Genomic DNA, 26,368 nt, shown 5'->3' with positions numbered 1-26,368 from the left:
CCACAATAGTCAGCCTGCCACAACAGAGAGACTCACGCAGCCAACATAGAGGGCACCCCTAAAATATATTGCTCAGGTGACCAGAGGGCAGTGTACTGCTGGGCCCTGTGGGACATTTCCTCATAAGGAAGTCTCCAAGATTAGAAACAAAATCAACATACCAAATGCATGGGAATAAAAACAGTGAATTATGCAAAATGAGGCTATAGAGAAATCTGTTCCAAATCAAAGAATTAGATAAATCCCCCCAAAAATAATTAAGTGGAAATAAGCCATCTACACACTGAAGAGTTTGAGGTAATAATCATAAAAATGATCAGAGTCAGAAGAAGAATGAAGAGTGAGAAATTAAAAGTTCTCATCACTGTAAAAAGCTTACTCTTTGGGGAAAGTAATTTTCAGCAGGAAGCGGGTGAGGGATCGCTTTAAAAAAAAAAAAAAAGGTTGCCTCCAGGGAAAAGATTGCCTAAACAAAATGCTGATGAAGTCACAGAATGACTCCATCTCTGGAATAAGTTACATTTTCATGTGTTTCAGTAAGAAATTTGGCTCTTAAGAATTCAGTCACTTTACCTACTCAAGGGCAAGATGATAAGGTTCTATCAGAACAAGCATCTAAGAACCTGATACTTTGCAAAGGTCAGAAATGTTGCACTTCAAACCAAAAGCTCTCTCTTGGGATTGGTTGTTCTGACTTGAAATCACAAATTTGTCTTGTCTAAATGTCCCATCCCATTATCAAACAAAGTACCCATCTCGATAGTACAGCATCCTCTGAAGCAACAGAAGTCCTAGATGTACCTTTGGGGGATTCTCTAATTTTCCTGCCCCTTGATTTCTACAGGACTTTAAATTGCTTCCCCTGAGATCAAGGACCACAAGATGGTTTTGGAAGTGCTGAACCCAACGCATTATGATGTCACCAGCATGGTGGCCAAAGGCGTGACTGTTGCCAGCATTGCAATCCTGCTGCTCACTGGCTTTCTTCCGTTGGTTAAGAACTCTAAAAACACAACCTCAATACCAGGTAATATGGCCATTTAGTTCTATATCTAAGGAGAATGTTTTCTTGGGGTTTTGGTCCATGAGGGTAAAACAATTTTGAAAATGACAATGAGTAAATCTGAGGATATGATTGAAGCCTCAATACATTAGCAAATGAACTCAGGTGAGTATTTTTACAACAATCATCACATGTATGTACATGCTATGTACATGTTAAATGAAAGCATTACAAATATCTTAGATAATCCCTTCTAGTTTGCATTTTGTTTTGGTAAAATATACATGGTAGAAGTATCCTTTAAAGTAAGTTTAAGATGGAATAAAACAAGGCAAAATTCCAGGATTGCCTTTGCTCTTCTGATTCAAATTCATTCCAACTTTGCTCTGAAGGTGAAAATGCCTCTGGAATGCCTTCTGTCCTGTCTCCCTCCCACTTTGCCTCATCCTTGTCATCTGCTCTCTCCCTTCGTGAACTTATTCCTTCTTGTCATCCCACCCTTTATTTTCTTTTATTCTTCAGTGTGGTGGTGATGGTGGGGCCACCATAAGGGCTAGATAGGCCCTGGACAGTGGAAGAAAAATGGTGACCACTGTGGACTATGGATCCTTTGAAACATCACACCCTGAAAGAATCTTCAACAAGCAGATGAATGGATAAGAAAGCTGTGGTACATATACACAATGGAATATTACTCAGCCATGAAAAAGAATGCATTTGAATCAGTTCTAATGAGGTGGATGAAACTGGAGCATATTATACAGAGTGAAGTAAGTCAGAAAGAAAAACACCAATACAGTATACTAATACATATATATGGAATTTAGAAAGATGGTAACAATGACCCTATATGCAAGACAGCAAAAGAGACACAGATGTAAAGACCAGTCTTTTGGACTCTGTGGGAGGGCAAGGGTGGGATGATTTGAGAGGGTAGTGTTGAAACGTGTACATTATCGTATGTGAAGTGGATCACATGTCCAGGCTTGATGCATGAGACAGGGTGCTCAGAGCTGGTGCACTGGGATGACCCTGGGGGATGGGATGGGGAGGGAGGTGGGAGGGGGTTCTGGATGAGGAAAACATGTGCACTCGTGGCTGATTCATGTCGATGTATGACAAAAACCACTACAATATTGTAAAGTAATTAGCCTCCAATTAAAATAAATTAATTAATTTTAAAAATAAAAAAATTTAAAAAGCATATAATTATCCAGATAATTCTAATAGAAACCCCACCACTCTACACAATCAGATTAACAGAATTCTCAGAAATATCAGACTGTTTTGTAGTTTTCAGGGAAAATTCCTCATAGCAGGCATGTGTCCCCAGTCCAGTAAAGAATTCTGAGTCAGTCAACTGCTTATAGTGTTATTAGAACAATAACAAGATTAAGACCCCTTGACCTAAGACTCCCAAACTTGTTTTTGTTATGTAGACATTAACAAAGACTTTCCATTTTAAGGGCAAAAAGAAAACCCTGACAGTCTTTTCCACATTAATTCAGCTACTTCAAAGTTAAGTAATAAATCTTGTTTATCAGATTTGGGCTTTGACATCCAATTTAAATAATTCACACAAATTACCATCTCATATTACCATCTAATATTCACATCTAAATTACCATCATTGTACTGTCTCAGAGAGTTGAGTGAGTTTGGGTCCCAAGACTAACTCACTGACAAAATGGAATTCAGGAGTAAGATATAGAAATGTTATAACTTTACAACAGGACTCCTAAAATCTTTCCAACAAGATATTGATTAACTTATCACCATCATCCCTGAAATCAAGCTACCAGGTTTGTTCTCTGATATAACAGCAAATCCCCTGGCTGCTCACCAGATTCACACTTTTACAATTCTGTCATCATCTACATCAGCAAGGGTATGAGGGCCACTGCTCTTCAGAAAAACCATGTCACCAGACTCGACTCTGTTTGAGATACTGATCAGACCCACTGCCTCGTTACTCAATGCTTTGTTTTATTTTGTCTAATGAAGTTTAACTTGATTCTCTTCTTAAACCAAAACCTTTTTGGGAAAAAAAAAAAAAGACAAAACAGAAATGGATGTCTTTTGTTTGGACATTGTCTTTGCAGACCACATTTCTCACAGTTAAAAAGATGACACCAAAACCATAATTTAATTCAAACCTACCCGTTCCATTCACTGGTGCTTTCAAATCCAAAGTTTCCAGACAAAACTCGCAGCCAGACAAATCTGTCAGCTGGTCACTTGTCCTCATTTTCATTCCTCTTCTCAGAGGGACTGATTGACTTGTATCTGACACCACTGATACCATTTAACACAGCAAGAGTAGAGTAGACATCTATTCCAGTCCATTCAGACTGAAATTATTAAGATCAAAAGGAAGTGGTATGGTATAGAATCTGGACTACTTTTCATTCACAGAGCTATGAAGAGCCTCATGTTAACTTGTGTTGTTGTTTTAATTATTTTGTGTGTGTGACTCACCTACATACATCAGAAGATGTAAAAGGACATTTGAATTTATAGGAACAAGAACAGCAGTATCTTAAGCAATTGCTCTTTTGAGTGGTGCTGAAATACTGATTGTGATCTGATGACTTTCCTAGGTCCCAGCTACTTTCTGGGAATTGGGCCCCTCATTTCCTATGGCAGGTTCCTCTGGATGGGGATTGGCAGTGCCTGAAATTACTACAACAAGATGTATGGAGAATTCATGAGAGTCTGGACACATGGATAGGAAACCCTCATTATTAGTAAGTAAGACTGTTAATAATTGGGGATATATTTAAAAATCAAGGCTGGGGTTTTTTTGTATTAAAAAACAAACTCATTTTGATATTTTGATGTCTATTGCTAAAGATATCTTTTTATTACTTAAGTCAAGGAGGACACCTGCAGCTCAAGAAGTAAAGCAGTGCTTCTCACCCTGGCTTCTATTCAAAACCCCATAGCCCTGGCTATAAACCCAATTTTTACAGTCTCCAGTGGGGAGGGAACCCAGTCATCACTAGATTTTAGAAGTCTCCAAGTGATTGCAGCATGCTGCAGAGCTGGAGGGAGGAGAGGAGGTAAGAAGCTCCCAGGACAGAGGGCTTTTCCCTTCAGTATGGGGAAATGCTGAAGCAGGTTGGAGTGGATTCATCTAATTTTCTCCCCCTAAGGTCTAGGTCAGGTGATGGAGGTGCAAGACTAGACCTGGAGGGAAGAATGAAGCACCTGAGAAAGGATCAGATGACCAGGACAGAAACAGCTCATAGACAGTAGATACTCAGATCCCCAGAATAATGCCCAGGAGCCTCACAGGCAATTCCTGAAACAGGATCCTTGTCACAGCACGTGCCATCTGACCAGTCTGCACCTTACAGGAATGTGACCTTACTGACCCCCAAACTGTCAGGTGCTTCCTTCACACTGAGGACACAAACAGCCTTCTGCCTGTGCCCAGCTCCATCTCTGCTCTCCCCGTTCTTCCCTGGTCCTGTCCTCACAGGCTCTTCTCTGGTTGGAGTCTCTGTGTTCTCTATAATTGCCTCTGAGCCGCTCGATTTTGTTGTTAAGGGCTGAGCTCCCCACAGGAATAGGACGTGTTTGTCCCCATCTCCTTCCCTCGCTGCTCTTCAGATCCTTCCAGAACTTCCTGTACCTCTTGAAGAGACCCCACTGGACCCCAGAAAGCTTTTTCTTTGAATAATATGCCAGGTCTTTTCTCTTCAGAAAGTTTGATATCTGTCATCATTACAACTGTGCTGAGATTATGGCCCAACTTTTCAATTCAGCTTAGTTCTGAAGTGGTTGGGGCTGCAGAACTTTGGGTGGGGGAGAGTCAGGCACCAGGGCTGCTGGGCTTCTGCCTGAGCAGCTGGGGGGGGGGGGAGGGCATCTGATCATCTGTAGGTAAAGTGTGCACAGTTCCCCAGGCAGAGGTGCTGTAAATAATGAGGGGCCACAGACACTTCGTGCCCTAAGTATATATTGGTGTTTGCAAGAATATCAAAAAGAAGAACATGGGTAGCATCAATAAGCGAGTAGCACTTAATACGCTAACAGGGGTCAAATTGGCCCATCTGCTACCAGTTTAAATACTATTGTTATAGTGTTTATATATCTGTTTTAATAGTGCATAAATTTATCCCCATGTTGTGGGATTTTTATGGTAAAACTCAGATAGTTCCAGGCAAACCAGGATGGTAGCCCACACTACTATCAGGTAGATATGTGCTGTATAAAAGATGAGGTGGGTGGAACATCTTTCGGATGGGGAAAAATCAGGATTCCATTTCAGATATGTTGACTTGACTTGCCTAGTACCACTGAATGGGATATTAAGTAGGAAATTCTGACCATCCAGACCTTCTACTGTAGTCATAAACTAGCAAAGGAGCTGAGGAGGGGAGCCAGACAGAAAAGGGAAAACCAGGAGAGTGTGGTGGTCTGAAAGCAAGATGAGGAATGCATGTCAGGGAGGATGGAACTGCCAAGCATTCAGATAGTGCCACAAGACTAGACAGAGATGTGAGCATTGCATTTAGCACCAGGCAGGTTAAGGGTGACCTTGACAAGGGGAGTTTCAGTGGAGTTCTGGGGGCAAAATGTGACCACTGAGGAGAATGGGGAGAGAAGAATTGGAGGTGGCAGGTACAAACTCTTCAAGGAGTTTGTCCTAAAGGAGGCAGAGGAATAGAATAAGGTTGAAAGGGGTATTTGGTCCAAGTCTTTTTGTTTGCTAAGATACAAGATACCATGACATGTGTGCTTTGGTGGGAATGATGAGTCACAGAGGAAAACCATTGATGCAGCAGAAAGGAGGAGTGTGCCAGCTGAAATGACAAAGGAGTGACATGTGGAATTGGCCTTGAATAGGGACATGGGAGTTCATCCCCAGTAAAAAGGGATGAACTAACAGAGAGATTAGTTCATTCCTAGCCCAGGGATTGAAGCCACACCTCCTGTGGCTCCTACATTGGCAGGCAGGAGACTTTACCACTTTACATTGGCAAATCCTTTACCACTGATCACCTAGGAAGCCCATATCCACGTGCATCAATAGCCTTTTCTCTAGCCCCTTTCAGCTGCCGTGTGCAAGCACAGACTTAACTAAGAGTTGGCTTTAATCAGGGTTGACTTTTTACATCTTACAGAATGTCCCACATTTCATATTTCTTTCAATGTCTCATTATGATGTCATTGAACATTCTCTCTATTCCCGGTATTGCTTATAAACTGAACACCAGGTCTATTAGGCTCAACTTGAATCAGGCTAATTTGTAAGAATACTTTCCTGTTTAATCCTATAGACTTCATATTGCATCACATCAGGAGACTGGGAAAGGTGGTCTCATATTATGGATACTAAATTTGATCAGCTTAAGATGGTTGCAATCAGGTCTGTCTGTTAATATTCACTTTCTCTTGCAGTGACCTCAGTATCAGAACTGGGTAAGAATATCAGAAGGCAAAGGACAGGGAAAATGTGGCAGGATTGTTGGACTGTGAGTGACGGCACAGAACAGGCCTACAGGAAGCAAGTGTTTTTGAATGTTTGGTACCAGTTATTCCATTGATTGTCTCCCCATATTTCTAGTACTCATCAATCTTGAACCTCACCACCGGTCTGTGAGTTCTTTAAACTCAGAAATGAGGGTGGCTTCTCTTTACCACTGACACTAACTTCCTGGTTACTTTTTATTTTGAAGAGACAATAGGTTTGCCATCTTTGGAGATGGCTTTTGACTTCAGTCATGTTTCAAGAAGCATAATGACTCCGGGGACCAGGCATCTTACACTGTCCACTATCCATTCTGAGCTTGTGGATTCTCTGATCTCTTCTCAGTTAGTCAGTGTAATATCTCCCTCACCTGCTGTGACAGGCTGGCCCAGCTGGGGGAAGGAAGTCTCTACAGTTCTCCTGAATGTCGGGAGAGCTCTGGGCTAGTGTTCTTAGCTCCTCACCAACATTCCCTTCATCATTTTCCTGATCTACTCCAGTTAGAGAAAGCCAACCTATTTATTTTAAACCCTAAAGAAGTGTATATCATTTCTGTCTTGCCTACTTTGTTCTCTGCCAAGTCAGAGCCTCTGACTCTGATTTGTCTCTAACTGAGATATTGGCACCCCCTGGTGGACAATTGATTTAATCGTTAGCTCTTCATTAGCTAACATTAAGTTGGAGAAGGAAATGGCAACCCACTCCAGTGTTCTTGCCTGGAGAATCCCAGGGACAGAGGAGCCTAGTGGGCTGCCATCTATGGGGTCGCACAGAGTCGGGCACGACTGAAGCGAAGCAGAAAGTTGGGTTGAAGTTTTTGTTTTTAATTAATTTATTTTTAATTGGCTTCCCTTGTAGCTCAGTTGGTAAAAAATCTGCCTGCAATGCAGGAGACCTGGGTTCGATTCCTGGCTCTGGAAAATCCCCTGGGGAAGGAAGTGGCAACCCACTCGACTATTCTTGCCTGGAGAATTCCATGGACAGAGGAGCCTGGCAGGCTACAGTCCATGGGGTCACAAGAGTCAGACATGATTTAGCGACTAAACGACAACAAATTTTTAATTGGAGGATAATTGCTTTACATTACTGTGTCAGCTTCTGCCATCCATCAACAAGAATCAGTCATAGGTATAAAGATGTCCCCTCCCTCTTGAAGCTCCCTCCAACTCCACCCCATCCCCTCCCTCTAAGTTGTCACAGAGCGCTGGTTTTGGCTCCCCGTGGGCTGAAGCTTTTAACTGGGCAGAATTCATCAAAACATTTGGACACACCAATGTGTTTTATGATATACCCAAAAGCTCTAAATGTCAGAGTACAATAGTATTCTTTGTCCTCTAAGAACTTAAAATTTGTTGATCCTAGTTTGTGAAGTAAAAGTATACCAATGACTTACTTGCTGCTTTGATTATAGAGTGAGGGAGGGGATGGTAAGAATAGCTAGAATTCTGAAATCTATCAATTAATTAGAAGTTCAGTCCTTTCTATGGCATGATGTCTGTACATAGGGCAAAATTTTATCTGTGTGTCAATCATATTAATTTCCTGGAATACAAATAGAAGTATCTGGATTTGCTTCAGTATTAAATATACAATGGAATAAATAAAGCTACCCTACATTTTATACTAAAGAGAACTACCCTGTTATCCTTTATCCTCTCAATTGTAAATTATTTAAATGGTTGATTTTTCTTGCCAATGCCGTACCCTAAATTATAAGCAGTCTTAATAAAAAAATCTCAACAAAGTGAGGCTCTCTGTAGAAGCATTCTGTACCACTGTCCTAAGAAGACAATATTCTCTGCACACATGGAGGCCCCAGTTTGTCTTCAGCCAGGAATTTACAACATTCTATAATGCTCCTCGCTTATTGTGCCCAAATTAGACTGGGATTGGGAGCAGGAAACAAGTCCTGGAGGAGGAGATGGGTGGGGAAGGGTTGCCTCCACCTTCCTAGTTGCTCTGAAGCCCAGTCCAGGGCTAAAGAGCTGGGTATGTGAGTGAAGATAGAAGGCACAGTAGTGGAAGGAGAACTGGGAAATTCAAGGAAGCCTGGGCTATTGGCAAAGTCCCACAGAAGCCACATCAAGGGCTATCTAATGGCTCAATATATCCTATGTCTTGGGAGAACTCTGTGACCCTGAAGACCTTGGTGATTCATGATGAATGCAGAGCTCCAGGAGAGCAACTGTCACCACCACACAGAGGATTCCAGGCCCACCCAAGTCAGCCAAGCTCAGGGCAGAGGTACCAAGGTATATCCTTCAGTCCCAGAGTGATATCCCTGGAAGGGCCAGGCCTGATTAGAGACTCTGAGGAATTGGTGGTACAAGGCAGAACTGCTGCTTCCAGACTAAAGAGATGAGACTTCAATTATTCCAGTACCTCCCAATTCTGAGGCTCCCTTATGCAGGGAAAGGGGGTCTTGGGGGTGGGAGGTGGGGAGCAAGGAGAAGGGCACTGTCTGGAGTGGGGCTGCCTCAGGGCTGGAGGCTCCTGGAAACGTGGTGGTGTGGAGGATGCACTTTCTTACAGCCTTGCAGCTTTGACCACATTAGTGGATAATATTTTAGAGACTAGCTATTAGAGAAGGGCAAATAACAAATAACTCTATGTGTGCATTGTTTGTTGATCTTTAGTAATGCTCAAACAGAGAGCTAGTAGGTAGAAATGTTTCAACCAGAGAAGGAGGTTCTTTTGCTAACACAGAGAAGGAGGTGCTCATTTAATCTGAATACTAGAAAGTATGCACTGAATTTAGATCAACAGGCATTTTCTATGAGAGACACCAGGTCAGCAAACTCATCACACTGAGTTCTTCTGACCCTTAACAAGTAACCCCAAGGGTTTGCTCTCTCTGTAGGTCCTCGAGAGTGAGAGAGTCAGTTCCTAGGCAGGTTGATAGGGAGTCTAGGGGTCCCCAAGGAGAGAGGGGTCTGGAATTCTCAAGGAGGAAGAAAGGACAAACTTTTTTTTCTTTCTCCACATTCCTTAGGATTATATAACAATAATGTATCCTGCCTAAGGACAGTCTTTGGATTCAACCTTCTGTTATCTTAAAATGTTAATTATGGGAGTAGACCTGGTCTTTACAAGGATGTATCTTGCCTGAGGACAGTGTTATCTTAAAATGTTAATTATGGGAGTAGACCTGGTCTTTACAAGGATGTATCTTGCCTGAGGACAGTGTTATCTTAAAATGTTAATTATGGGAGTAGACCTGGTCTTTACAAGGATGTATCTTGCCTGAGGACAGTGTTATCTTAAAATGTTAATTATGGGAGTAGACCTGGTCTTTACAAGGATGTATCTTGCCTGAGGACAGTGTTATCTTAAAATGTAAATTATGGGAGTAGGTCTGATGAGGTCTTTACAACCTCCAGACATTCTTTGGATTATATAACCTCCTTGTTAACACTAGCAAGTGGGTACTCTTTCTACCCCCTTCTGATGCCTATGTCAGAAGCTTTCTCTATCTCCTTTATACTTTAATAAAACTTTATTACACAAAAGCTCTGAGCGATCAAGCCTCGTCTCTGGCCCCGGATTGAATTCTTCTCCTCCAGGGGCCAAGAATCCCGGTGTATTCACGTGATTCAACAACCACCTTTCAAGAGTGTTTCACGTAATGAAGCACAATCGTTATACATCTTGATTTGGCAGCAAACTTGGCTTGCAGTTCATCGGCATGCATGAGAAATGCATCATATTTAACAATAATCCAGTGATCTGGAAAGCTGTCAGAACTTACTTTATGAAAGGTATTCAGGTGTCTGGCTAAATTCTGCTTTTTTGTCTATGAATATGCCTTATGAAATCATTAACTTCTGCTGCTTCACCGTTTTGAAATAGTAAGAGCTAGCATTCATTCTGGGTTTCCCAGGTGGTGCTAGTGTGTAAAGAACCCGCCTGACAATGCAGGAAACACAGGTTCAATCCCTGGGTCAGGAAGAGGCCTTGGAAGAGGGCATGACAACCCACTCCAGTATTCTGCCTGGAGAATCCCCAGGGACAGAGGAGCCTGGAGGGCTATAGGGTCACAGAGTTCGAAATGACTGAAGCGACTGAGCACAGCACAGCATTCATTACACATGTACTCTGTAATAGGCACTGTTTTAAACACCGGATGCCTTAATCCCACAGCGACTCCATGTGGTAAATACCACCTACATTTTGCAAATGAGAAAACTGAGGCATAAAGAAGTTAAGTGAGTGAGTGAAGTCGCTCAGTTGTGTCCAACTCTTTGCGACCCGGTGGACTGTAGGTACCATGCTCAATTTCCACCATTAATAAAAGGTAGCACAGAAGAAAACCTCAGAGCCTACATATTTAACCACTTCAATTTAGTTCTTCCTGTTTTTACATCGACCTTATGGATGTGAAAAAGAATTGGCTCTCTATACACTTAATGTCACTTCAATTAAGAATTTAGTGTGTCAGCCATATAGTTGATTTAACAGAGCAACATGTTTGCTGAGCCATTGGCTGACATCCCAGATGTTTTAACAGAAGGCAATTTGCAAATAACTTCGAGAATTTTAGAACTGAGAAGGGGTGCATTATCTCTTCCAACCTCTGAATTTCATACTTAAGTAAATACATTTCTAGAGAGCTAGTGATTTCCCCCAGGCAACACAGCCAGATATGGAAGAACAGAAACTAGATTCCAAATATTCTTATTTAGCGATTTATCTCTTTACTATACCCTGCTGAAATTGAAGTCTTTGGCTTCAAACTACATATTCCTTATCTTACAGTTTTATGAGTCAAAAGTCAGATGTGAGTCAGTTCAGTTCAGTTCAGTCACTCAGTCGTGTCCGACTCTTTGCAACCCCATGGACTGCAGCACGCCAGGCTTCCCTGTCCATCACCAACTCCTGAAGCTTGCTCAAATTTATGTCCATTGAGTCAGTGATGCCATTCAGCCATCTCATCCTCTGATGTCCTCTTCTCTTTCTGCCTTCAATCTTTCCCAGCATCAGGGTCTTTTCCAGTGAGTGGCCCTTCACATCAGATAGCCAAAATATTGGAGCTTCAGCTTCAGCATCAGTCCTTCCAATGAATATTCAGGATTGATGCCTTTAGGATTTACTGGTTGGATCTCCTTGCAGTCCAAGGGACTCTCAAGAGTCTTCTCTAACACCACAGTTCAAAAGCATCAATTCTTTGGCATTCAGTTTTCTTTATGGCCCAACTCTCACATCCATACACAACTACTGAAAAAACCATAGCTTTGACTAGACAGACCTTTGTAGGCAAAGTAATGTCTCTGCTTTTTAATATGTTCTCTAGGTTTGTCATAGCTTTCCTTTCTAGGAGCAAACGTCTTTTAATTTCATGGCTGTAGCCACCATCTTCAGTGATTTTGAAACCTAAGAAAATAAAATCTGTTACTGTTTCCATTGTTTCCCCATCTATTTACCATGAAGTGATGCAATTGGATGCCATGATCTTAGTTTATTGAATATTAAGTTTTAAGCCAGCTTTTTCTCTCTCCTCTTTCACTTTCATCAAGAGGCTGTTTAGTTCCTCTTCACTTTCGGTCATAAGGGTGGTGTTATCTGCATATTTGAGGTTATTTATATTCTCCTGGCAATCTTGATTTCAGCTTGTGCTTCATCCAGCCCGATATTGTGCATGATGTACTCTGCATAGAAGTTAAATAAGCAGGATGATAATATACAGCCTTGACGTCCTCCTTTCCCAATTTGGAACCAGTTTGTTGTTCCATATCCGGTTCTGTTTTTTCTTGACCTGTGTACAGATTTCTCAGGAGGCAGGTAAGGTGGTCTGGTATTCCCATCTCTTTAAGAATTTTCCACAGTTTGTTGTGATCCACACAATCAAAGGCTTTACAATAGTCAATGAAGCAAATGTTTTTCTGGAACTCTCTTGTTTTTTCTATGTTTTTCTATGATGTTGGAAATTTGATCTCTGGTTCCTCTGCCTTTTCTAAATCCAGCTTGAACATCTAAAAGTTCTTGGTTCATGTACTGTTGAAGCCTAGCTTGGATAATTTTGAGCATTACTTTGCTGGTGTGTGAGATGAGTGCAATTGTGCAGTAGTTTGAACATTCTTTGGCATGGCCTTTCTTTGGGATTCATGATGTGGGTCTCATATGGGGCAAAAATCAAGACACTGACAAGGTTGTGTTCTTTCTGGAGAATCTAGGGAGAAAGTGTTTTCTTGACTTTCCCAGCTTCTAGAGTCTGTCCATTCTGTTCATATGTTTGAAATGTGGTTTATACATTTGAAATGAGGTTTCAAGCTCTTGAATGTAGAGGCAAATCAGACATCAGCCTGGGACTGACATCAGCCTGTCAAGGCCAACCCTTCATGCAAAGGATTTATTCATGAAGGAATCATTTGTCCCACTTGTCAATGTGACAGTCACCCAGGAAACAGCATCCCAGCATATCTCCAAGTCACTCCTAGTCAGAAAGTGTGCTGCCAACCCAAACTTCCTTTATATATATATATGGGTGGGTGAAAATGTTTAGAGTCTACGACCACTCACCAAGTCTCTTTTCTTCTTCAGAGTGTGCCTGAAAGGGCTTCTGCAGCACAGCTGATTTGTTTTATTTGAGGACTTTGACTTTACAATACAATTGAATGAAAAATACAGGAAAAAAGAGAGATTATTCCTAAAGAAACCTTATAGCAACCTTGAACAAAAGAGAGAAAGTAGGACTTTAATAGTTATGTCTAATGTTAGACCACCTACCTTCAAGATTAATAGCTGCTCAGATGGTCAGGAGCCAAGCAAGGGAAGAGATCAGAGCCAGTTCACTCCACCTGGTTTCATTCATCCATTCATCCACTAATTCTAGGGGCCACCATGTTCTGTGGACATGATCTATAAAGCTAATAGGTTATTACTGCCCTTAAAGTGTTTTCAGTTCTGTGAGGAAGACGGCTCAAACAAAACAGAAATTTTTTTGGAAATTTTGACATTGAGTACAATAAATCTGGATGTAGTTTGAAGAAAAACCAAAATTAAGAGAAAGGTATATTTGGTCATTTATAAGACTATGCATGTGTGTGTGCTAAGTCACTTAAATCATGTCCAACTGTGTGTTACCCTATGGACATAGCCTGCCAGACTCCTTGGTCCATGGGATTCTCCAGGCAAGAATACTGGAATGGGTTAGCAGACCCTTCTCCAGAGGATCTTCCAGACCCAGGGACTGAACCCGGATCTCCTACATTAGTAGGCAGGTTCTTTCCCTGGTGGCTCAGACGGTAAAGCGTCTGTCTACAATGCAGGAGACCCGGGTTCCATCCCTGGGTTGGGAAGATCCCCTGGAGAAGGAAATGGCAATCCACTCCAGTATTCTTGCCTGGAAAATCCCATGGAGAGAGGAGCCTGGTAGGCTACAGTCCATGGGGTCGAAAAGAGTCAAACACGACTGAGCCACTTCACTTTCACTTTCTTTACCATTAGTGCTGCCTGGGAAGACTGCTGCTGCTAAGTCGCTTCAGTCGTGTCCGACTCTGTGCAACCCCATAGACAGCAGCCCACCAGGCTCCCCTGTCCCTGCTATTCTCCAGGCAAGAACGCTGGAGTGGTTTGTCATTTCCTTCTCCAATGCATGAAAGTGAAATGTGAAAGTGAAGTCGCTCGGTCATGTCCGACTCCTAAGGACCCCATGGACCTCAGCCTACCAGGCTCCTCCATCCCAGGCTAACACTTTACAAATATGAACTACAATTAAACAGGAAACACCTTAGGTATAAAAGTAAGATCCAATTTGAATAGTCCTGTATCAATATTCTGCCACCCACTGAAACATAAAATATCATCCTGGTGAAATCCAAACCATCTTTAGGGAGAAATGTATATAATAAATATAGAAAATCACTGATTTGTAACTTATGACCACCAGCACTAAAGATTTCACTTGCAGTCTCTCAAATGATTTGTCATAGGTAGAATACAAGTTTAATTTTGAGGCATCTGTTCTAAAAATATTTATTTTTCATTCATCCATTCATTTATTTTTAATAATAAACATGATACTTGATACTGGACAATTAGTAGAATATAGATGAAAATTTAAAGATGAAAATTTCCACTCATTTAATAAAAATCTGTGGTCAGTTAAGCTCCGAACATAAAAAGCCAAAATTGCCTGATTGCTGTGTGCCCTGGAGTTGGAGGTAGCTCACTCTGATGTTGTCCCCTTCAGCTTTGTCCAGCCCTGGCCTGGTGCGCATGGTGACCATCTGTGCTGATTCCATCACCAAGCATCTGGACAGGCTGGAGGAGGTCTGCAATGACTTGGGCTATGTGGACGTGTTGACCCTCATGCGGCACATCATGCTGAACACCTCTAACATGCTCTTCCTGGGGATCCCCTTGGATGGTACTGAAATTTTCATTCTCATGACTTGACATTCAGCCCTTTACTAAACAGGGCATGAGAAGGATAATGAACTCATGGAAAGATACACTCTTGTACACTGCTCTTCTTTAAATCGTTCCAAGTATTCCTAAAGTGTTTTCCTGGTATGTCTGCCTTCCTCACTTAAAAGATCATAAAAATCCATAGTGGGGGGCATTTTCTATTTCTTTTGTATCTCTCCTCATTGCTCTAGGAAATAGAGCATCCTAGGAAATCCTAGAGCATCCTAGGAAATAGGATGATTCTACCTATCTATTACGTTTCAGATTAGAAACATATCTATTACGTTTCAGATTAGAAACTTAAGTTTCTAATCATTTCATTTGGTCATAAATACATCTAATCACCAAACCTATGTATTTAACCATTATACACCTTTTGGCCATTCTTTTGGCAAAAATATAGATATATACATACACACATACACGTATATATGTGTATATACACATACACACACAAAGAAACATTCTATCTCTCCATACACACACACATGCATGCACGCACACACACACACACACACACACACAACACATAAATGGACAAACACACCTCTCCCCCAAAGTCACTAAGTGTGAAAACTTTGACTCTATCTATATGATGATAAGGGTACTGCTGCTGCTGCTGGAAATGATGATGATAACTATCATTAACTTAGTATCTACTATGTGAAAGCAGTATAAAAAGTTGCTTCACATAAAGTTTGTGATTTAACATTCATAACAACACTGGAAAGATATTTCACTTAAGAAGATGCTTTCCTCACTACACTACAGAAAAAAATCATTAAACACACATATGCAACTCTACCACCAACAAAAGAACAAATATCAATCATGTGGATTCATTCCATCTTGCTATTGTCAGCTTAATGTAATTTCTCCTGATTTGATTTCTAACAGTGTTCACTGATTCATATATTCTTTCAACTAATATTTTTTGATTGCCTATTTTATGGCAGGCTTAGGTTCTGGGCTTAGAGTAGTGAACTAGATAAAGTCCTTGCCTTCGAAGAGTTTACATCCCAGTGGACATAAGGACAGTAAACAAGTAACTATCTAGTAATATTTTAGGCAATAAGTGCCTTGAAAAAAAAGTAGGGTATAGGACTATAAGGTGAATGCGGGTGGTTGGAGAGAGGCCGAGACTACTGTGGAGAGAGAAGGTGGTCAGAAAGGCCTCTGACCCTCTGATTTGGAATGGACATCTGAACAAAGTCCCAGATGAAGTGTAGCCCTGAACCCCCTGCAGATCTGAGGGAATAACATCGCAGGCATAAGAACAACGCATGATTTTCACACTCACCCACACCAGCTGAGCTATCACACCTACTCCCTGATCAACTACATTTGGACAAGCAAACAAGTGATAAGCCCTCCCTTTTTATTCTCCACTCTCCTCACCTCCTCTCCCCTGCTCTGTAATTATTCCTTACAAGAGTCATAGGACCCCTGTCTGACTGACATCAGGATGAGAGCCCCATATGCTCTGAGGACTTTAGTCACAGCCTCTTGCCTGGATCCCCTTTCAGATAGGGACTCTCAAGGTACTTTTCTTGCCACACATCTCTCCTAAGGATTGACAGGTACCTATTTTAGAAGTCCCTTCTTCTTGGTTCCCCACTAGCCTTGATTCATAGAAGGGGTAAAGTAAAATGCATTGTACAGCTCTCTGCTAACTTATGGATGCAGACTGTGTGGCTAAGAACCTGCATAATCCATACAGAGTTATATGTATTTCCCCCTGCTCACGAGGTCCTTGTTAAACTCTCAATGGGCCTGAGGGACCCAGTGCACCAATAGGAAAGGACATGGCCCTGAGGTCAGATAGGACTGGGCTGCAGCCTACGGGCTGCCAGCCACACTGGCTGTATGGTGTTGGCAAACTTCTTCATTTCTATGAACCACAAATTCTGCATCTGCTTATGTCTCTTCCCTTCTCATGTGTATAATCTGAAAAAAATAAGTAGTTATCTTTTCTCTGGTATTCAATTTAATTCAAAAACACCCATTAAAGAGCTGACTGCGCAAGACACAGGACAAGGCATTGAGGATTCCAAGATGAATTCTACACACTGGACTGAAATACAAACAACAGAATGGGACGGCTTTTTGCCAAGCCAGGTGCCAGAATTGAGGCCAGAACAGTTTTAATTACTTCTTATTTCCCATGGTCTGGAAAATAGAAGGTGTTGAAGGCTCAGTCTAGGAGAAGGATATGAAATTCTAAGCTGTGTCTCTAACACAAACTTGAAAACTATAAATATCTCTGATAAACAAGTAGGATAAATTAGTGTTGGTTTGTTAGGTGACATTCATGTAGCTGAAACACCCACTGAAAGCAGAACCTTGTCTTGCTTAGAGTCCAAGATGCTAGGAGAGTCTACAGGGATCTTCTCTCATCAGCATATCCTTCTTGGACTCATATTTCTGCTCACATGCTCTGATCTTTTTCTGTTTTTCCAGAAAGCACCCTTGTGGTTAAATCCAGGGTGATTTTGATGCATGGCAAGCTCTCCTTCTCAAACCAGACATCTTCTTTAAGCTTTCTTGGCTATGTAGGAAGCATGAGAAATCTGTGTACGTACCACATTTTGGAATAATTATTGATGAGACTGATTGGTGTTGGGTCTTAGCTATTGCTGGCCTCTTTGTAAGTTGTCTTGTCTCCAAAACCACAGAGATCTGTTGATTTACATGCTGGTGAAGCACTTCTTACAGCACTTCAGGCCCGTGTGACCAGACCACAGAGGAAAAGGTAGCCTTTGGCCCAGGGGAGCTTTTCACCTCGGAGGTTGAGAGCCCCATCTCTGGACCTAGAACACTGAAGTGTGTTTTGAGTTGAAGAAAAGGGTTGGCTGAACCTGTCATTATTATTTGTCAGAATTCTCTATGCATGTCTGAAGAAATGAAAACCAAATCATTTTATTGTTGTGCTGCTTCTGAATGAATTTTACTTAATTCAACTCATAGGAAATGACAGTAGTCACAAATTTTTTTCATGATGAATTTTTATAAGATGTCTTGTTTGTTTATTTATGTATCTTATATTTTGGGGGAATCCTAAAATTGTCATTTTTGGGTTTGCTTTGGTCTCAGCTTACCCTAACAGAAGACTGTACAGATGCCTAATGGCTTATTGGATAGTCATTGGGTTTTAAGAGTATGAGTAGCCAGCCACTAAATGAGCCACTTCTAACAACCAGAGGAAAGCCCAGGGAATCTAAAAGTAGACAGACCTGGTTTGTATCCTATCTCTACCACTTGGTAACCAAATGGTCTTGGGAAGTTCTTTAAAACAAATTATAGCCTACTTTCCATGGTGGTATATAGGTTAATTAGATCCTCTATGTAGGGCAATCAACTCAGAGCATGACACATAGAAGGCAGTAAACATGTTATCTCTCTCCATCCCTCTGTTCATATCTTCCCCAGATGTCCAGAGTATCTTAAATTCTCCAGTGCCTTAAGTTTCTAAACTTGGTTGAAAAGCTATCTTCATCATGTTTGCACATTTTGAAATTCAGTAATACTAGTGTCCAGGAAGTCAGTTTCATGTTGCTCTGACATGTTCTCCAGTGGTCGATGAGTAGCAGGTGGATGATTTGGACACATGGGCCTTTAAACACTTCTCTTTGCTTCACCCAGAGCTTACTGTGACTTGAATCAAGAAGGCCAGTGATTCATCTCTTCACTGTGGTCAGACTGTGTGGTGGTCTGAAAAATCATATTGAACCACAGCTACATTAATTTAGCTTCACTATGGTCAGTAGGCCCATAGAAACTTACTTCATGAGAATGTGTAACAGTTTTCTTTGTCTTCTTTGAAATTAGCTCAGCAACATTCCCTCTCTATATAAATTTGCCAATGGTTAGTGAACTAGGTAATATCTTCTCTGATCTAAAGCACTAAAGACCTAGAGAAATCTTTTAATCTCCATCCTCTCATGCCTTTTCAATAATATCAATACTTTTATTGTTGGGGCCTAATTGACACATAACATTATGTTACTTTCAGGTGTACAGAATGATTCAATATATGAATATACTGAGAAATACTCATCACAATCTAGTTAACATCTTTCACAAAACATAGTTAGAAAATGTTTTCCTTGAATGAGTACTTTTAAGATTTACTCTCTTAGCAACTTTTAAATATGCAAACAGCATGTTAACGGTAATCACCATGCTGAATATTACATCCCCATGACCTATCAATCATATAACTGAAAGGAAGTTTGTACCTTTGACCTGACCCTCTTCACCCATTTCACACCCAAACTACAGGAAGCATCCATGGCAATCACCAATCTCTTCTTTTAACAAAGAGCTTGGGATTTTTGCCTTTTTTTTTTTTTTAAGATCCAATATATAAGTGAAATCATATAGTATTTGTCTTATGTCAACACTTTTAAAATATATATATTTATGGAAAGGATTCTGGGACATCTACTTCCATCCCTAGATATCCAATTTTATATTTTTCCCTCTTTGAATTCCCAGTTTTACAAAAGTATCATTTTGTACTTTTTATTTTGTTAAGTGTAAGGTTTTTTCAGTCTCAGAATACATTGAAGGTGTTTGTGGCTTAGACTAGGAACCTAGCCACAATTATCTTGTACAAAATACATTCAGAGTTCCAATAGACACATTCTTATAAGTTTGTAAGTCAGAGAGTTTGTATTTTCTGAAAACTATCACTAAACTCAATTTTTCCAGTTTTTAATGACATACAAGTTCTAATGCATACATTTAATTAGGAGCAACTTCTAACCTGAATAGGAGGAATCCCAATGGATATTCACAGGCCCCTGATTCTGGCACAGGGAGGAAGCAGATGCTTAGAAATGGATTCAACTCTATCAAGACATTCTCTATGAATTCAAAGTCTAAGGGCATTTCAGTGCATCCCAGACATTTGGGGACTACTGCTTAGGTGAGTAATGTTGTGAACATTCTAGACCACCACTGAGTGAATATAGGAGACACTCAACAAATATTTGCTGAACAAATGGCTGGGTAGATGAATAAATGAACATGAATATATCCCTGCTATATATTTGGAATGACGTGTGAGTGTGTGCCTGTAAGCGTACTCACAGACATACACAATAGTAAACATCCTTATTTGGAATGACACATTAAATTACTCTCCTGAAGAATATCTCTCAATGTTTAAACATCTTCCCTGAGAAACCAAAAAAAAAAAAAAAAGGGAGAAAACTTTAAAAATAGGAGGAATATTAAAGAATATTCCCTTACTTCTGCTAAACTGGAGTAAACATAGAGGCTATTTAGGTCAATTGAGTATTTAAATGTGTAGGCAAATGTGTCAACAAGAATTTGAAAGAAAGATTTATTGTACATTTAACCTAATACAGAATAGTATTCCCTGAAACTGGGGAACAATACAATTATACATGAAAGCATATACTTAAAGACAAGAAGAGCAGAATAGAGATCTCAAGATGACCTTAATGTTCATCTAGTCTGATCTCTTCACTTTAAAAGAGACATACACCTCAAAGACTAAAAGTAGGTTATGTGGAAGGACAACAACCTGGAGCAGAACCTTGACTCTTCTCCAGGGTGTTTTACCGTTCACCACACTCTCAAAATGCAGAAGCCTCTTGATGTAACTAGTCATTCATTCAACAACGATTTAGTCAGTGTTACTATGAGGCGGAAACTTCAAGGTATGAGATAAATATCAAAAGGAATAATTCCTGTGTAGAAGAGGAACCTCAAATTTAATCATCTTTGGGGTTATGCAGATAAAAATGGCCTAAGTGGATATGAGATAAAGAAAATGGAAGTGCCCATGGCAGACTGGGGTGTGCGTGCTCCTACCAATGGCATTCACTAGCTTTGGGATTTGATGTTTAATTTAAGCACAGTGCTGGCCCAATCAAATATCAGAAAATTGGATTTAGCATTTTGGTACCAGTTTTCAACCCTTAACCACAGATTACAACCTTGATTTTACTAGCAGCGCTGAGATATAGTGGCTAACTCTGGTTCCTTAACTTGATATAACATATATAATTTAAGGATATTTGCAAAGAATTAAGTATAAACTCAGTTATTCATGAACACTAATGGCTTCAATTAAGCAAATTTTAAATGGCAATTGAATTTGTTTATCTAGATGTCTTATCTGTGTACAAGTAGGTAATATTTCCCGTGATTTTTCCCGCAAAGATTTGAAAGATGAAATGGAAATTCTGATAGGAAAAAAAAAAGACATGGTATTTTCATAGCAGAGAAACTAGAAGACTCTATGGATTTTGCCACTGAGTTGATTCTGGCTGAGGTACAGCCCTGCACTAGCCATAATCCCTCACAACATATGTGTGTTACTATTTCTGTATAGGTGTCTAAAAATTCCCTATTAATTGTTGCATGTTTTTGCTCTTGAGTATCTGTTCCAGTATCATGCCCAATCCAATAGTCAATCAGGTAAGACTTTAAGTCTGAAACATCTGTGTCTGCACAACACAAAATGTGAACACCAAGGAGTCCAAAGACACTAAACACACAGAAATCTTTGGTTAAATTGTTCAGTTTTAGACTGAAGGTTGTTAATGCAAAAGTCTATCATCAATCCAAACGATGCATAATTCCTATGATTTCATTTTATGGAGGTGATTGATCCTTGAGGGCCACTTCGCTTCCTGTTCTGACCTTTCCTTCACTTTCCCAATATTTCTCCCCCTTTCCATTGTAGAAACGCGGTGAACTGACAGGACAGAACATAAACCAGTGCATACTGGAAATGACAATCGCTGCACCAGACACCATGTCTGTCTCTGTGTTCTTCGTGCTGTTTCTCATTACAACGCATCCCCAGGTTGAAGAGGCAGTAATGAAGGAAATCCAGACTGTTGTTGGTAAGAATTTATCAAACAGATAATAGAGATTAGAAATCAATTCCTTCTGAATATCAGTTTCTATCTCCTAATGATCTTATGTCAAAACCTTCCTAGAACCCATCCAGAGAATAATGAAGCAAGTCATTGTGTCATATTTTCATTATGCCAGATAGATATCAGTGTTTTTCTGATATAAAAAAACACATGCTAGTTGGAAAGAAATCAAATAATGGAGAGATTTATAAAGTAGAATGTAATATCTCTTGATTCCTCCTACTCTCATCTACAGCATTGTTCCCATTCCCCAGGGGGAGTCACTATTGAGGGGCTGGGTTGGTAGAGCTCTCTGATCAAGTGAGACCTCTCCTGAATAGAGTAATTGTACAAAGGCAGAGTTGCCTCGGGACCCTGGGTTGATTTTCATTCTGCAGAAGTGATATCCCATTTGAGAATGCTTTAAAGTTTTGCCAATTCTGAGGATAAATTGAGCCTCTCTGACTGGTATGGAGCCAAGCAATCAGAGACTGTGGAGGTGTCCACCAATTCCCAGCTCACCTGGGACTGATCTGAGGACCCCCTTTTGTGTGGTGGAGAGACAGGATTTTTGCCACTCTGTCGCACCAGGTTGTCCTGAATGAGATGGGGAGGAGGGACAATCAGAGATATTTTCTGACAGATGACTGCACAGGATACCAGAAAAGAACATTTCCTTGAACGTGATTAAACTCACCATCTCTCTTTGACTAAAGAATTAATGTCTTCTAGAAATGAGAATCGGAGAAGGCAATGGCACCCCACTCCAGTACTCTTGCCTGGAAAATCCCATGGACGGAGGAGCCTGGTAGGCTGCAGTCCATGGGGTCGCTAAGAGTCGGACACGACTGAGCGACTTCACTTTCACTTTCCACTTTCATGCCTTGGAGAAGGAAATGGCAACCCACTCCAGTGTTCTTGCCTGGAGAATCCCAGGGACAGGGGAGCCTGGTGGGCTGCCATCTCTGGGGTCACACAGAGTCAGACACAACTGAAGCGACTTAGCATCAGCAGCAGTAGCAGAATCTAGAATAGTGGACCAAACTCAAGAACCACAGAGGTAGCTGATAAATGTTTGAAGCAGACTGGGTAGGTCTACATGATGCTTCAGAGAGGAGTTTCTCTACAGAGCTCCTCAGCCATTCAACCTCAGCCAACAGCTGCCATGTGGAGATGTGGGTCCAATGTTACCGGGCCTTGTTTTTCTACAAGTCCAGATGTCTCAATGACATCCCTCAGATGTTAAGATAATCGACTTCAAATCTGACTTTTCATAAGACTTGGTGGACAAAACATAGCATCAGATCAGATCAGTCGCTCAGTCGTGTCCGACTCTTTGCGATCCCATGAATCGCAGCACGCCAGGCCTCCCTGTCCATCACCAACTCCCAGAGTTCACTCAGACTCACGTCCATCGAGTCAGTGATGCCATCCAGACATCTCATCCTCTGTCATCCCCTTCTCCTCTTGCCTCCAATCCCTCCCAGCATCAGAGTCTTTTCCAATGAGTCAACTCTTCACATGAGGTGGCCAAAGTACTGGAGTTTCAGCTTTAGCATCATTGCTTCCAAAGAAATCCCAGGGCTGATCTCCTTCAGATTGGACTGGTTGGATCTCCTTGCAGTCCAAGGGACTCTCAAGAGTCTTCTCCAACACCACAGTTCAAAAGCATCAATTCTTTGGCGCTCAGCCTTCTTCACTGTCCAACTCTCACATCCATACATGACCACAGGAAAAACCATAGCCTTGACTAGACGGACCTTTGTTGGCAAATAATGTCTCTGCTTTTGAATATGCTATCTAGGTTGGTCATAACTTTCCTTCCAAGGAGCAAGCGTCTTTTAATTTCATGGCTGCAGTCACCATCTGCGGTGATTTTGGAGCCCAGAAAAATAAAATCTGACACTGTTTCCACTGTTTCCCCATCTATTTCCCATGAAGTGATGGGACTGGATGCCATGATCTTCGTTTTCTGAATGTTGAGCTTTAAGCCAACTTTTTCACTCTCCACTTTCACTTTCATCAAGAGGCTATTTAGTTCCTCTTCACTTTCTGCCATAAGGGTGGTGTCATCTGCATATCTGAGGCTATTGATATTTCTCCTGGCAATCTTGATTCCAGCTTGTGTTTCTTCCAGTCCAGCGTTTCTCATGATGTACTCTGCATATAAGTTAAATAAACAGGGTGACAATATACAGCCTTGACATACTCCTTTTCCTATTTGGAACCAGTCTGTTCCATGTCCAGTTCTAACTGTTGCTTCCTGACCTGCATACAGATTTCTCAAGAGGCAGGTCAGGTGGTCTGGTATTCCCATCTTAAATTTTTTCAAACTGACCTATAACAACACTGAAATTAGCATGACCTTCTTTGTCCTTTTTGTCTGCTTCCACAGGTGAAAGAAAAATAAAGAGTGATGATATTCAAAAGCTAACTGTGGTAGAAAATTTTATTAATGAGAGCATGTGATACCAGCCCGTCATGGACCTAGTCATGAGCAAAGCCTTAGAGGATGAAGTCATCGATGGCTACCCAGTGAAAAAGGGGACTAACATTATCCTGAATCTTGGGAGAATGCATAGACTCGAGTTTTTCCCAAAGCCTAATAAATTTACTTTTGAAAACTTTGCCAAGAATGTAAGAGTCCTTCCTTAAAACTGAGTGTGCCACCCCGAAAGCATCAACTGTTAAATCCCCTCTGTTTCTGTGTTTGTACATTTCATTCTATTTACTCATCCCCTCCAGCCTCACCAGGAGAGAACACATTTCCCCTGGCTAGAAGATGCCCATCAGTCCTGTCTTCAAGCCAAGGAGGCTGGCTCTCAAGCTCTTGGAAATGTCTTCATGGAGGGCACACGAGATCAAAGTATGAACAATTCAGGCCCTTAATTTGCCTAAAATGAGGTGAAGTTTGTTTAACCAACCCACTTTTCCACTTATCACATTGTCATCATGTAGATTCAGCTGTAGCATCATCTATGATAATTAGATGGAAATCAAATCAGAAGAAATGATTTGGTTTTTGCAGTCTGCCTTTGAGTCACCAAATGGCCCCACAAGTACTAGTCTCTATTCTAAACAGGACTTGGTAATTAGAAGAACTCCCACCTTGTTCTTAATTGAGGTATACTGGAGATTCTGCATCTGTTATGTCAAATTCTAGGCAATGATTCTTTTTTAACCTGAATTATCCATATAGTTCATTGCATTACCCCATTTTTCAATTTCCATATGGGAAGAGATATGATCTTAGTTAAACCAGTTCTCTAATTCACTGTACTTGTATATAAGCAACACTTACCATGTTGCCAATTGGTCAAAAATAACTTACTAAGTATCCTTCAAGTGCCAGACAATATGTAAGTCCAAATGGGGACAAGACAGAGAGGTGTGTCCCTTTAAATATTTGTATAACAAAAAATATTTAGATTCTTGGCATGAATAGGACAGGAACGCACACTTTGCCTAAATCTGTCCTTGGCATCAGGTTATACGGCCTGGCACAACAACGGTCTTTGCCTCAGTGACTGGCAGAACAGCAGTAAAGATGTGGCCTTCCCACAGAGCTAGCTGAGTACTTTACATGAAAACGTAACTGGGGATTGTTGAGGCTGTGTCTGTATCACAAAGGGTGAATCAAACTGGAAGGAGAAGTCTTATCTGAGTCATAGTCATTCCTGTCTGTGAAGAAGCAGTATGGCCAAATCACTAAAACCGAGCATTCTGACTGACTGTGGTTTCAGGGTGAATCAAACGGAGATGCATGACTCTAGCCTTTACTACTCTGGCTAATTGTCTGATCTCTTTCCCAGGTTCCTTACAGGTACTTTCAGCCATTTGGCTTTGGGCCCCGGGCCTGTGTGGGAAAGTACATCGCCATGGTGATGATGAAGGTTGTCCTGGTCACCCTTCTGAGACGCTTCCACGTGCAGACTTTGCAAGGTCGGTGCGTTGAGAAGATGCAGAAGAAAAATGACTTATCCTTGCATCCAGACGAGACCAGAGACCAGCTAGAAATGATTTTCACCCCAAGAAATTCAGACAAGTGCCTCGAGCGCTAAAGAAGTTTGGTCAGTCCCTGCCCCAGAGCACTGCTCAACAGAACTCCACATGGGAACCACCCATCTTTGCCAGGTAGTCCTCCTCACATGAACAACCATGGCCTGTGCCATTTTATAGGCTTACCTCCTGTGGGTTGTCAGCTAGGCAGGAGACACGGTTCATCTGACCAAATCCAAACCAGACACCAGACTGCAAGAGAAAATAGAGGCCAAGAGTTTGTACAGGAAACTGCAGCCCTAAAGACCCAATTCCACAAAACATGCTTTGGAAAAGACAAGCCACCAGCAAAACTCACCCCAGCTCCTTACTGTCCTGCACTGAATTGGAAGCTTTTTAACATCTGGGGCAGAAGCACTCAATTTGATTACAAAGGCCAGGCCAACATCTGTGTACCTTGGATCAAACATATCTCCTACTATGAATAAAATGGTTTTCATTTGCTTTTTGGTGGGGTAGGGACTACAACATCCATACCCTTGGAGAAATGCTTACAAATTCAGCATTTGACTTTTCCTACAA

The 26,368-nt window shown here is 41.1% G+C and overlaps 1 pseudogene; it reads left to right on the top strand.

The window, feature by feature from the left end:
• The first annotated feature begins 882 nt into the window (after positions 1–882).
• On the top strand, positions 883–26,368 carry LOC102277696 (aromatase-like; annotated as a pseudogene).

This window comes from Bos mutus, chromosome 10, assembly GCF_027580195.1.
Source record: "Bos mutus isolate GX-2022 chromosome 10, NWIPB_WYAK_1.1, whole genome shotgun sequence".
NCBI classification, from domain to species: Eukaryota; Metazoa; Chordata; class Mammalia; order Artiodactyla; family Bovidae; genus Bos; species Bos mutus.
The sequence above is the reverse complement of the archived record's forward strand: the minus strand, read 5'-3'. Positions and strand labels throughout refer to the sequence as shown.